We start from the raw sequence: 12,892 nt of genomic DNA on the forward strand, positions 1-12,892 counted from the left end.
AGCCGCCTCTACACCCTAATGCACTTATATCATATTTAGGTCTATCTTGTGTCCATTCGAAGCGACCTTTCCAAAAAAGAAAAACCCGTCTCGAGTTTCATGTATTACATAACCGTAATCGGTTTCTGTTAATGTGGGTACTAAAGCGATGGCCCATGAAATCCTCCAATTGAACAGACCCATTGGAAAAACCTTCAATCACATGATATGGCCCATATCAATGAACTTGAATTTTTTTAGGAAAATGATTAAATCGGCTATCATACAGTAATACCAAATCATTGGATATAAAAATCTTCAAACACAATTTACTATCATAGTAACTCTTCTTCCGTTTTTGAGTTGCTTCCATATGGAAAAGAGTTGTAGCCCATATTTCATCTAATTCTTTTAATTTTGCCAACCAAGAATGTAAGGACTCTTTGTCATTGAGTCATTCATCCAAGGCAATCTGTAAACTTTGAACCTCCAATTCGATGGATAAAATTACCTCTTGACGGTAAACTAGTAGAAATAGAGTAGAGTTGGTAGTTACTCTATATGCAGTGCGATATGCCCACAAAGCCGCAAAGAGTTTGGTCTCCCAATCGGTATGTGCCCCTGAAATTGTCTTACTCAAGACCTTACACAAAATTTTGTTGGTCTTTTTCGTTTGCCCATTAGCACGAGGATGATATGGAGTGACTTTTCGATGCTTAATCTCATATGTGTTCGTCAAGGCAACTATGATAGCATTTAGGAAATGGATGCCGCGATCGCTAACCAATTCTTTCAGACATCTAAATCGAGTTATAATATTCTAGTATAGAAAAGTAACCACTGTACTGACATTACCATGGGGGTAGCAATAGTCTCTACCCATTTTGTTACATAGTCCGTGGTGACTAAAATATATTGCTTCTGGTCAGGTTTTGACACTGGTGTAATGGGACCAACAAAATCAATATCCCATTTTTTGAATGGAGCCTGTGCCAAGATTGGAACTAACGACATGGCGGAAGTGCCCATGGGTCGACTAATTTGTTGATAGAGATCACAACAAGGAACAAATTGGTGCGCATCAGAAAACATTGTGGGCCACCAATATCCGACCATTAAAGCCTTGCGAGCAGTACTATCTCTCGCAAAATGACTACCACAAGTATCATAATATCAACCTTCGAGGATCGACTGTACTTTACTTGAAACGATACAGCGGCATAAAATACCATCTTTGCCTTATTTATGTAAAGCATCATGAATCATTGTATATGAGGCACTCTTCAAAATGAGTCGCTTCTTAAGCTTCTAGGTGAAAGTCGGCAAAAAAATATAGAAGGTCAAAAATTGAATGATTTCACTATATTCGAGAGAAATCACATCCACCAGAAATAATTTGGTGTCGAGAAGAGCATCTGGAACAGGCTCGTTGTTGAGAATATTAGACAACCAAGATAAATGATCAGTATTGGCATGTTTCTTCCCAAGTTGTATGACAATCGTAAAATTGAATTCTTGTAAGAGTAAGACCCATTGTGTAATGTGCCCACTCAATTGAGGCTTATTAATCATGTATTTGAGAGCATCATGATCAACATAAAAAACAAACAGATATCCAAGCAAATAGTACTAAAATTTTTGAATCCAGTATATCATATCCAACGCTTCTCGTTCGATAGTAGTGTAATTATGTTCGATAGCCACCAATTATCGACTGGCATAATAGATAAGATAATTTAGACTCTTATTATCCTTCTGACTTAACATCGATCAATAGCCACATTGGATGCATCAACATACATATGAAAGAGCTCCGTCCAACGAGGAGCCACCAATATTAGTGCAGAGACCAATTTTGACTTCAACGCTTCAAAGGCCATAATACACTCTATGGTCCAGATGAAACTAGTCCTATCTGATGAAGGTTTCTTCAGTAAGTTCGTTAAATGTTGACAAATAACTTTGAACAAAAGAATCAATCTTCGATAATAACTGACATGGCCCACAAATCCACAAACAGTAGAGACCGTCTCTAGATGGGGCAAATTCATTATATGCTGCACTTTATTAAGATCCATAGCAATATCATGGCTGGAGACAATATGTCTTAATATTTTATCGAACGAAACACCAAATTGATACTTCTCCAAGTTCAATGATATTCCAAACTTAACGCACTGAGTCAAACATTTACCCATATAATTAAGATGATCTTGTTTTGTACTGAATGCACAAAAATCATCTAAAAAGATCTCCATAAATAGCCAGAGATAGTCTTAGAAGGCCTGAGTCATCACTCTCTAAAACGTGGCTGAGACATTACATAACCCAAAAGGCATCACGCTGTCGTGTTGTAACACAAGTATACAGTGAAAATAAAAAAAAGAAGGGGAATTTTATTAATATTCAGTTACCTCGAATATTGGGAGCATCGACCAACTCCAGCACAAATACTGAGTGGTCAGGTTCAGTCACCCCGTTACAGTAAGCCGGGGCATACTGAAATGCTCCATTCAATTCTAATAACGGGAGTTAGCAAGATGAGAAGGACCAATTCACACGACGGGTTTGAAGAGCCAATTGGATCCAATTTCGAGAATCCAATCCGGGTCCTCTTACCCAATATGAGACCTGTATTGGTGGGGCAACCCAATGCAGTCTAGTTACGAGAAAATCCAGGTCTTACTACGGGCCTCAGCCAGTCTGACGTGAAGACCAATTTGACCCAATTACGCGAGCATCCAGGTTACTACGGGCATCTTACCCAATATGGGACCTGAATTGGTCGGGCGACTCAATGTGGTCCCGATTACGGGGTTTCGATTCTATTTCGGGCTGTCCTGTTCTCTGCGCCATTTCAGGGAACATTGTTTACGGTAAATGGATCTCTTAAAGGTAAAAACAGAGGAGAAGGCCTTGATGACGTGAGCCAATTTCGGATCTAAGCTCTGACGGCGGGAGCCAATTCCGGATCTAAGATGGAAGATTGAAGAAGTTCAGAGGATAAGGTTAGGGGAATCGGGGGGGAGGGAGTTTTCAAGCTTTTGCAAGGTTACTAGTTCGGTTTTCATAGGAGGTTTTTGAAGATCAAGGGAATTAGAGAGAGGAGCTTCATGCTTTGGGTTGGGGAAGGAAAGACATAGAATTTGGATTTTTCTTCTTTGTAGAGTTTTGGGAAGATTGAGGCAATCGCTGCTGAAGTCAGTGTTGTAATGGTGAATCAGGATTTTTAAATGAAGTGGGTTTGAATACTCTTGACTGTTTTGTAAAATCGAGTTACGTCTGTGATTGAAGGATTAAAAGGGTGTCTATAGGATTGAGTATGCGGAGTGAATGAAATTTATTGGGTTAATCTAACAGGACAGTCAGTGGATACAAGATCGTAAGTACAAAGGGGTATTGAAGATTAACAGTTTGGGTTGTTCGGGGTTCTCTGTAACGTCTAGAGACCTACCGGTTGGGACAAAAAAAAAGACTTCGACAAACAGTCGAAGAGCATCTGTATAGATTTACGGTACATTATTGTAGTCGTTTATATTCCAGCAGTCAAAAACTGATAGACTGCTTGACTATCGGCAAATCTCCATACTACCTTCTACAGCCAGACTCCCGGCGCGTTCTCGAGCAGAAAAGTACGTAATACGACAATGCGATAAGTAAATGTGCTCCAATTTGTAGTAAAGGTCATCTTAAGCAGTGTCGTATTACGTGCTTTCCTGCTCGAGAACGCGCCGGGCGTCTCGCTGTAGAAGGTAGTATGGAGATTCGCTAATATTCAAACAGTCTATCGGTTTTTGACTGTTGGAATATAAACAATTGCAAGAATACTCCATAAATCTATACGGATGTCCTTCGACTGTTCGCCAAAGTCCTTTTTGTCCCAACCGGTAGGTCTCTAGACATTACAGAGAACCCCAAACAACCCAATGTGCTAATCTTCGATACCGCTTTATACTCACGATCTTGTATCCACTGACTGTCTCGTTAGATTAACCCAATAAATTTTATTCACTCCGCATACTCAATCCTATAGACATCCTTATAATTCTTCATCACATACGTAACTCGATTTCACAAAATAGTCAAGAATAATCAAACCCACTTCATTAAAAATCTCGATTCACCATTACAACACTGATTTTAGCAACGATTGCCTCAGTCTTCCCAAAATCCTATGAAGAAAAAAAAACCCAATTCTCTATCTTTTTTCCTCGCTCCAAAGCATGAAGCAAGCTCTCTGATCCTTCTCAAAAAAAACTCTCTCCCCCCCCTCCAAAACTTTCTCTCCCCTCTCATTTCTTAACGTTAATTCTGAATTTCTTCAATCTTCCATCTTGGATCCGAAATTGGCTCCCGTCGTCAGAGCTTGGATCCAGAATTGGCTCTCGCCGTTAGAGCTTTCTCCTCCATTTTTACCTTTAAGAGATCCTTTTACCGAAAGGACGTTCCGGAAATGGCACAAAGAATGCAATAGCGTGAAACGGAATCGGAGCCCCGTAATCGGGACCACATTGAGTCGTCCGACCAATTCAGGTTTCATATTGGGTAAGATTCCAATAGTAAGACCCGGATGTTCCCGTAATTGGATCAAATTGGTCCTTCACGTCAGATTGGATGAGGGTCGTAGTAAGATTTGGATTTTCTCGTAATTAGACTGCATTGGGTTGACTGACCAATTCAGGTCTCATATTTGGTAAGAGGACCTGGATTGGATGTCTTGAAATTGGATCCAATTGGCTCTTTGAACCAGGCTCATCTGTCGTGTGAATTGGTCCTTTCCCTTCTTGCTGACTCCCGTTATTGGAATCGAACGGAGCATTTCAGTATACCCTGGTGTCGTGTTGTAACACGAGTATACAGTGAAAATAAAAAGAAAGGGGAATTTTATTAATATTCAGTTATCTCGAATATTGGGAGCATCGACCAACTCCAGTACAAATACTGAGTGGTCAGGTTCAGTGACTCCGTTACAGTCAGCCGGGGCATACTAGAATGCCCCGTTCGATTCTAATAACGGGAGTCAGCAGGAAGAGAAGGACCAATTCACACGACGGGTTCGAGGAGCCAATTGGATCCAATTTCGAGAATCCAATCCGGGTCCTCTTACCCAATATGAGACCTGTATTGGTGGGGCAACCCAATGCAGTCTAGTTACTGGAAATCCAGGTCTTACTACGGATCTTAGCCAATCTGACGCGAGGACCAATTTGACCCAATTACGGGAACATCCAGGTTACTACGGGCATCTTTCCCAATATAGGACCTGAATTGGTCGGGCGACTCAATGTGGTCCCGATTACGGGGTTCGATTCTGTTTCAGGCTGTCCTGTTCTCTGTGCCGTCTCAGGGAACGTTGTTTTTGGTAAATGGATTTCTTAAAGGTAAAAACGGAGGAGAAAGCTTGAGGTGGGAGCCAATTTCGGATCCAAGCTTGAGGTGGGAGCCAATTCCGGATCTAAGACGGAAGATTGAAGAAATTCAGAGGATAAGGTTTGGGGGGATATAGTTTTGGAGTGGTGTGGATTTTTATTTTGGGGGATGGGAGGTTTTTGAAGATCAAGGGAATTAGAGAGAAGAGCTTCATGCTTCGGGTTGAGGAAGGAAAGACATAGGATTTGGATTTTTCTTCTTCGTAGAGTTTTGGGGAAGACTGAGACAATCGCTGCTGAAGTCAGTGTTGTAATGGTGAATCGGGATTTTTAAATGAAGAGGGTTTGAATACTCTTGACTGTTTTGTGAAATCGAGTTACGTCTGTGATTGAAGGATTAAAAGGGTGTCTATAGGATTGAGTATGCGGAGTGAATGAAATTTATTGGGTTAATCTAACAAGACAGTCAGTGGATACAAGATCGTAAGTACAAAGCAGTATTGAAGGTTAACAGTTTGGGTTGTACGGGGTTCTCTGTAACGTCTAGAGACCTACCGGCTGGGGCAAAAAGGACTCCGACAAGCAGTCGAAGAGCACCCGTATAGATTTACGGTACATTGTTACAGTCGTTTATATTCCAGCAGTCAAAAACTGATAGACTGCTTGACTATCGGCGAATCTCCATACTACCTTCTACAGCCAGACGCCCGGCGCGTTCTTGAGCAGGAAAGCACGTAATACGACACCGGCTGACTGTAATGGGGTGACTAAACCTGACCACTCAGTATTTGCACTGGAATTGGTCGTTGCTCCTAATATTCGAGGTAATTGAATATTAATAAAAGTCCCTTTTCTTTATATTTTCACGGTATACTCATGTTACAACACGACATCCACTCCCTCTGAACTTATGCATCCTCCGGTATGCACTAGTTTATCCAATTACTGTTTGATTTAGAATATATCTTCTACGTCTTTGTGCAGTTCATCTTCGTCACCTTCATTATCCAAATCACTTTCATCACTTGCTGCGGAATCTCTATACCTTCATTAAGGTCTTCCATATTCATCTTTGCGTGTCTTCGTTTAAATATTTTTACTCGCTTCCCTACAATTGGTATTTTCAATTTTGTACCATCTAACTCCCGTAACGAGTAAGTTGCAATATCATGAACTGTTGTTACCACATATGGCTCAAACCAACGTTTTGAGAATTTTCACAAAGTACTATGTTGATTATCAAGACTATTGTCATAAACAAGTACCCAGTCACCTTCCTCGATTGCTTTTGGTCTCAATCGATGTTGCTTATCGAATCGCGCCTTGTTTTGTAACCTTGCTCTTTTTAACCTTTCCAATGTTATCTGGACATCTTCTGTTCTTTGCTCCAATTGTCGAATCCTAATAGCCAGAAGTTCTTCTCTTGTCAATCCATCTTCCCATGGTAGCATACTCCAAGTAAGTATCTTTTCTTCAATCGGCATAATTGGTTTATGACCTATCATAAGTTCTACTGGCATATATCCTATCACCGAACTATGTATTGTTCGATCAGTCCATAATGCAAATGACAAAAGCCGTGGCATCTCTTTAACTTTCCCATTACAAGCTTTAACTAATGCTTTCACAATCGGTGGGTGACCGCATTCACTTTTTGTATTCCCTTCTGGATTATAAGCAGTAGTCAATGATAGTTTAACTCCACATCTTTCAAAGAACTTACGAGCTTCTTGTGCATTTAATTCTCCATGATCTGCAGTGATTTTTCCTACGCATCCGTAGTGACAAATGACATCTTCAAGCAAAAACCTACAAATCCCCTCTGTAGATTTTGTCCTCAATGCTCTTCCTTCTACTTGATTTGATAAATCTTCACGAGCTAAAACCAAATATCTCATCTGCCATAACCCAATTGGCATAGTAACCAAATCAACAACCCATTTAAAATGAATAGCCAGAGGATATGTATAATGAAGACCATCTCGATGTCGGATATTAGAATACGATTGACAGATTTCACATGACTCTACAAATGAGAGCACATCTCGATACATATTTTTCCACCAATATTGTTCCTTGAGTTTAGCAAAAGTAGCCTAGATTCCTCTATGCCATGCCCATAAACTATCATGAAACTCCTTTAATAATTTTAGTTTTTCTTCCTTTTTGCCTATCACTCGTTGTGGCATCCCAATTCCTTTTTTCGGTGTCTTCCATAAGAATCCATCTTGAAGTAAAAATCCATATGTTTTTTTTCTTATTTGTTTGAATTTTTTGGTAGACCAATTCCCATGCTTAGTCAAGGTATTCAAGTAATGACTAATATCCAATAATTCTCCTTCATAAGATTCTTCAAGAAATAGCTTGTCTTCCTTGTGGAGATTTGATATTGAATAGAATTTCAATCCGACGTCATCAATGTCTTCAACCATTTCGTCCTCTCTTGCGTATCTTGCTCGAGATAGCATGTCTGCTACTAAATTGTCCTTCCCAATAACATGCTTAAATTCTGGATTTAGTGACTTAATATAAGCAATCCATCTCAACATTGCAATATCTGGCGTTGAATAGTTAATAATCATTCCAAGCAATGGCAAGCAATCTGTTTCAATTACTACTATTGCCCCAATCAAATAGTCCTTTTCAGCTTTCATAGCCGAAACAACTCCCCAAAGTTTTCTTTTGACTTGCAAATATTTACGCTAACGAATACTTAAAACTTTAGTCTCAAATTGAATTACAAATCTATTCCCATTTGAATCATCTTGACCCAGAGCCCATCCAATGGCAATTGGACTAGCGTCCACAGTAAGAATCACTGGTCTATTGTACTTATAATCAAACTTCCTCAATATTGGAGATGAGATCAATAATTTCTTCAAACTTTGCATTGTCTGAATATGCCTTTCTTTCCATTTAAATCGGTAATCCTTGCGTAACAGTTCATATAATAGATCCGCTATGTGAACATAATGAGGGATCCAGATTCGATAAAATACACATGCACCTAAAAACTTGCGAACCTCTGTTAAAGAATCACAATCCTCTTTCATCCTTCCAATTGCATCAACTTTAGTCAGATCTGGTTTTCTTCTGTAAGATCCACATAAATGTCCAACAATCACAACCTCTCGTACTCCAAATATGGACTTCATACCCGATAATGTAAGATGAACTTCTCCAAGCCGAGTTAAAATCTTTTCACAATCTTGTATATGATCAACAATATATTTGCAACACCTCCACGTCTCTAAAGTTTCATCCTTGTTTCCTTCTCTACACCCTTTTATAGGAACATCATTCAGAAAAGGCATAGTCTTTTTCGGAATAAAATCTCTCAATACCTTATTCATCTCATTCATCTTATGCGCAACTGAGTTGGTCGTGCCTTGAGGAAGAGTGTACATTCTAACCAATCCAAGTGGTGTCCTCATTGTTGTCATATCTCTACTTCCTTCGACAAGTTGAAATTGATGATAACCTGAATATAAGTCACCCATTGAATAGATCGCCCTACTTGGAAACGCCTCAGCAAATTCATCCACAACAGGTCCAATTCCTGCATTTCTGAGAGTTACTGCATTCACCGGTTGCATATCTTGAATAAACTGTAGTGACCCATTCTTCTTAGGTATTGTAAACCATCGACTAGAATACGGCGCAAATGAGGGTTCTAATATTTTCATCTTTATCTTTTCTTTTAATAGTTCCACCAATTTAGGTCAATGTGCCCTCGGTATTGGAATCGATCTTAGATTCTAAGCTACATGCGGTACAGTGAAGATAACCATAGGTGTTATAATATTCGGATCTAAACACCGAATTTCATGAGATTCCAAGGCAAAGGATCTACCTTGTTTAGCCAACATCTTTTTGAAGCAAGTAATTTCCTCCGGTAATAAAGAACCATCAAAACCAATCTTCAATTCTTTAAAAGTCTCTTTAGTAAACTGATGTTCAATACTCATTGGATCTCTTAAACTTGCTTCTTTTGATGGATCTCCCATTTGTTCTTTAGAATCTTCTAGTAATGGTCCAGCAACAGGCTTTACCTTCTTATCTGCCGTTTTATATCTCGTCTCGACAGTGACTTCTGGTGCTTGAAAAGATTCAAGTATGGTATAAACCTCTCTTGAATGAATCTCAACAATCTTATCATTATCCCCTAACCCAATAGATGTAATCAATTCCAATGAATCTTCCAGTCCATTTTCTTCATAAACACCTAAAATCCTCTCATCATCTTGCAATGTACCTAACTTACGTAATTCTCGTTCAATATTATATAATCTTTTTCTTTCTTTTCTTTTAAAATCATCAACTTTCTTATACATAATATTTCCATTCTCCGATATACGAATAAAACTCGCATCAAAGGCACCTTCATCTCGCGAGAATACCTCCTCTTTTATACCTCCATAATTTCGCTTTACGGTGGTACCTCCCCAAAATCCTTAAATCCTTCAACAATCTTTGGCAATGGTTTCTCCCTCAACCTATCTCGATTCCGTTCATGGTTAGGAGGTACTGTTAGAAATTGTACAGCTTTCCTCTCATCTTCGCTCCGTACCCTTGCATAAGCAGAGCCATCATCAAGTACTTTTGTTTCCATCCGCATTGTCGTAATATAAGGTTGTCCTAAAATCAACAGATAAGACGTTGTATCTTGAACAAAGAAATGTTGCTCCGTCCCAACATCCCCAATCCAAATTTTGACATCTGGACAAGCTCCATATAATTCGCCTCATGTTTTATTAGCTTCTCGTATTGCCCATCCATGTTCCATATCAATTGGCTATTTTTGCTTCTTATAAAGATCTTTAGACATGAGATTTATTTCAGAACCATGGTCGACTAAAGCAACAATTGGTTCTTCTATATCTCTTACTTTCACCAATACCTCAGTAGTTGCCCTTGCCCAATGCTTTCGAGTATAATGGCTCAAAGCTTCTATTTCCTTATCACTATAATCTTCGAAACATACTCGTTGATTATACCCATTCTTTTCATTTGTTGATTGCTTGTAACCAATATCAACCTCTTCTTCATCTTTATATATTCTTGCATCAATAGCATGACTCATTCTAGTTTCACCCATTAATTGCCTCTTTCGCTTAATGTTGTCAATGATGACATCATGAAACTCCTTCTTTGCAATTCCTAAGACTTCTTTCAATGTGAATTCCACCTTAGCGTTTAATATACGTTCTTCCAACACCTCTTTCAAATTTGTTGCCGCTTCAATGTGAGAAAGTAGCTTATAAGCAATTGATTTGTCCTTATCTTTTGTCTCCTTTGTTTTTTCTCCCAATGATGCTAAGGTATCCTTTACAGGCAATTCTTGTGAAGCTCCCTCCCGAGTCTTGTCTCCTCGAGTTTACCTCTTAGAAGAATTTCCTTCTCTAATATCATCAAAATTTCCTCGTCTCTTTTCTTCCATCAAAGCTTCATGTTGGCTCTTAGCAATATATGCATGAATTGAAAGAGACTCAACAGGATCCTCCCAACCTGTTCTACCTTGTATTGTAGCTGCAGTCTTCAATAACGCTTCTCAAGGTAATTTCCCTTCTTGCATTATAGAAACCGCAGAAGCCCAAAACTCACTAGTTTCCGTACTTCCACCAATTTCATCATCTACTCTAGCACCATAACTTGCACTTTCTCATGCTGCTGTTTCATGCTCTTTTAGGTTATCTTGAACCAATGCTCTCATTCTTCTCTTGCCAAAATTGGTTTGAAGAAGATCCTCCCTATCTTTCAATGCTATCTTTCCATCTTTCCAGCAAATAATTCCCTGCCGTATCATATTATTAAATTCATTGCAATCTTTTCTAGTGTGTGAAGCATCATCACACCAAATGCATCTTTGTACATATCCTTGTTTTGAAACATTCTTCGAATTGTTTATAAAAGTATTCTCTTCAAGTCTTGCCAATTTGATTTGAAGATCTCGCATTCCTCATATAATTTCTTCCATACCCATATCTGCTTTCTTTGACAAGGATGTCGAAGGTTGAACTGTAGGCATTGTCGGTGGTGTAGTACGTACTGGAGCTTTGGATGCTTGTACTTGTTTCGGAATATTACTCCTATCCTTCCTCCTTTCTTTTTTTGTAAGCAACCCCGCCGCATCTTCAACGTTCTTCCACTTCATTGTCAATCCTTCATCTTCTTTTTTGTCTTCAAGAAGGAGTTCTAATTTTCCTTGTAATTCTCCATCAACAGCTTGAAGAAATAGATCAACTTTGTTCGGCTCCAATGTCAATTTTTCTACCTTCGATAATTGGGAGTATTGCCTGTCAAATTCCCTTAGTAGCTCTGTTGCTTACAAATTCTTATTGGGCCGTTCAATCCATTCCAGAAATAGCTTCTTAGTAACGCGATCAGTATCTTCTAAGAAATATTCGTCTTTCAATGCATGTAAAAAAACCTCCCATGAATTCCCATAACGATCCGTAATTGATATAATGTGGTCTCTTATCTCCGGTATTGTGGCAAGTCCAAATAGTTCAACCATTTTCTTCTCAGAAACTTGATTTAATTCCATTTCACGAATATAACATCTTAAATACCTTGAAATATTCCTTCCATCAAATTGATGAATTTTATTGACCACTGCTTACAATGCTTTGGTTGCCAAAGCTTCCTTTCGATCATTACTTTGCTGTTGCTGCATTGATAATGAGAAGGCTTGAACCATACTAGCAATAGATGGATCCATGTGCATACCTTGTCCTTTAGAAGAATCCCCACCAGAAACTCCTCCCAAAAATCCTTCAAAATTTTTATTTTTATTTTTCATAAAATAAAAATAAAATCAAACGAAATCCAATACCTTCCACCTCAATCTTTCACGTCGGGTTCACCACTTTATGTCGTATTCCGTGCTTTCCTGCTCGAGAATGCGCCGGGCGTCTCGCTGTAGAAGGTAGTATGGAGATTCGCTAATATTCAAATAGTCTATCGGTTTTTGACTGTTGGAATATAAACAATTGCAAGAATACTCCATAAATCTATACGGATGCCCTTCGACTGTTCGCCAAAGTCCTTTTTGTCCCAACCGGTAGGTCTCTAGACATTACAGAGAACCCCAAACAACCCAAAGTGCTAATCTTCGATACCGCTTTATACTCACGATCTTGTATCCACTGACTGTCTCGTTAGATTAACCCAATAAATTTTATTCACTCCGCATACTCAATCCTATAGACATCCTTATAATTCTTCATCACATACGTAACTCGATTTCATAAAATAGTCAAGAGTAATCAAACCCACTTCATTAAAAATCTCGATTCACCATTACAACACTGATTTTAGCAACGATTGCCTCAGTCTTCCCAAAACCCTATGAAGAAAAAAAAACCCAATTCTCTATCTTTTTTCCTCGCTCCAAAGCATGAAGCAAGCTCTCTGATCCTTCTCAAAAAAAACTCTCTCCCCCCCCTCCAAAACTTTCTCTCCCCTCTCATTTCTTAACGTTAATTCTGAATTTCTTCAATCTTCCATCTTGGATCCGAAATTGGCTCCCGTCATCAGAGCTT

Source organism: Physcomitrium patens, chromosome 20 (assembly GCF_059467195.1).
Source record: "Physcomitrium patens ecotype Gransden chromosome 20, ASM5946719v1, whole genome shotgun sequence".
In the NCBI taxonomy this organism is placed as follows: domain Eukaryota; kingdom Viridiplantae; phylum Streptophyta; class Bryopsida; order Funariales; family Funariaceae; genus Physcomitrium; species Physcomitrium patens.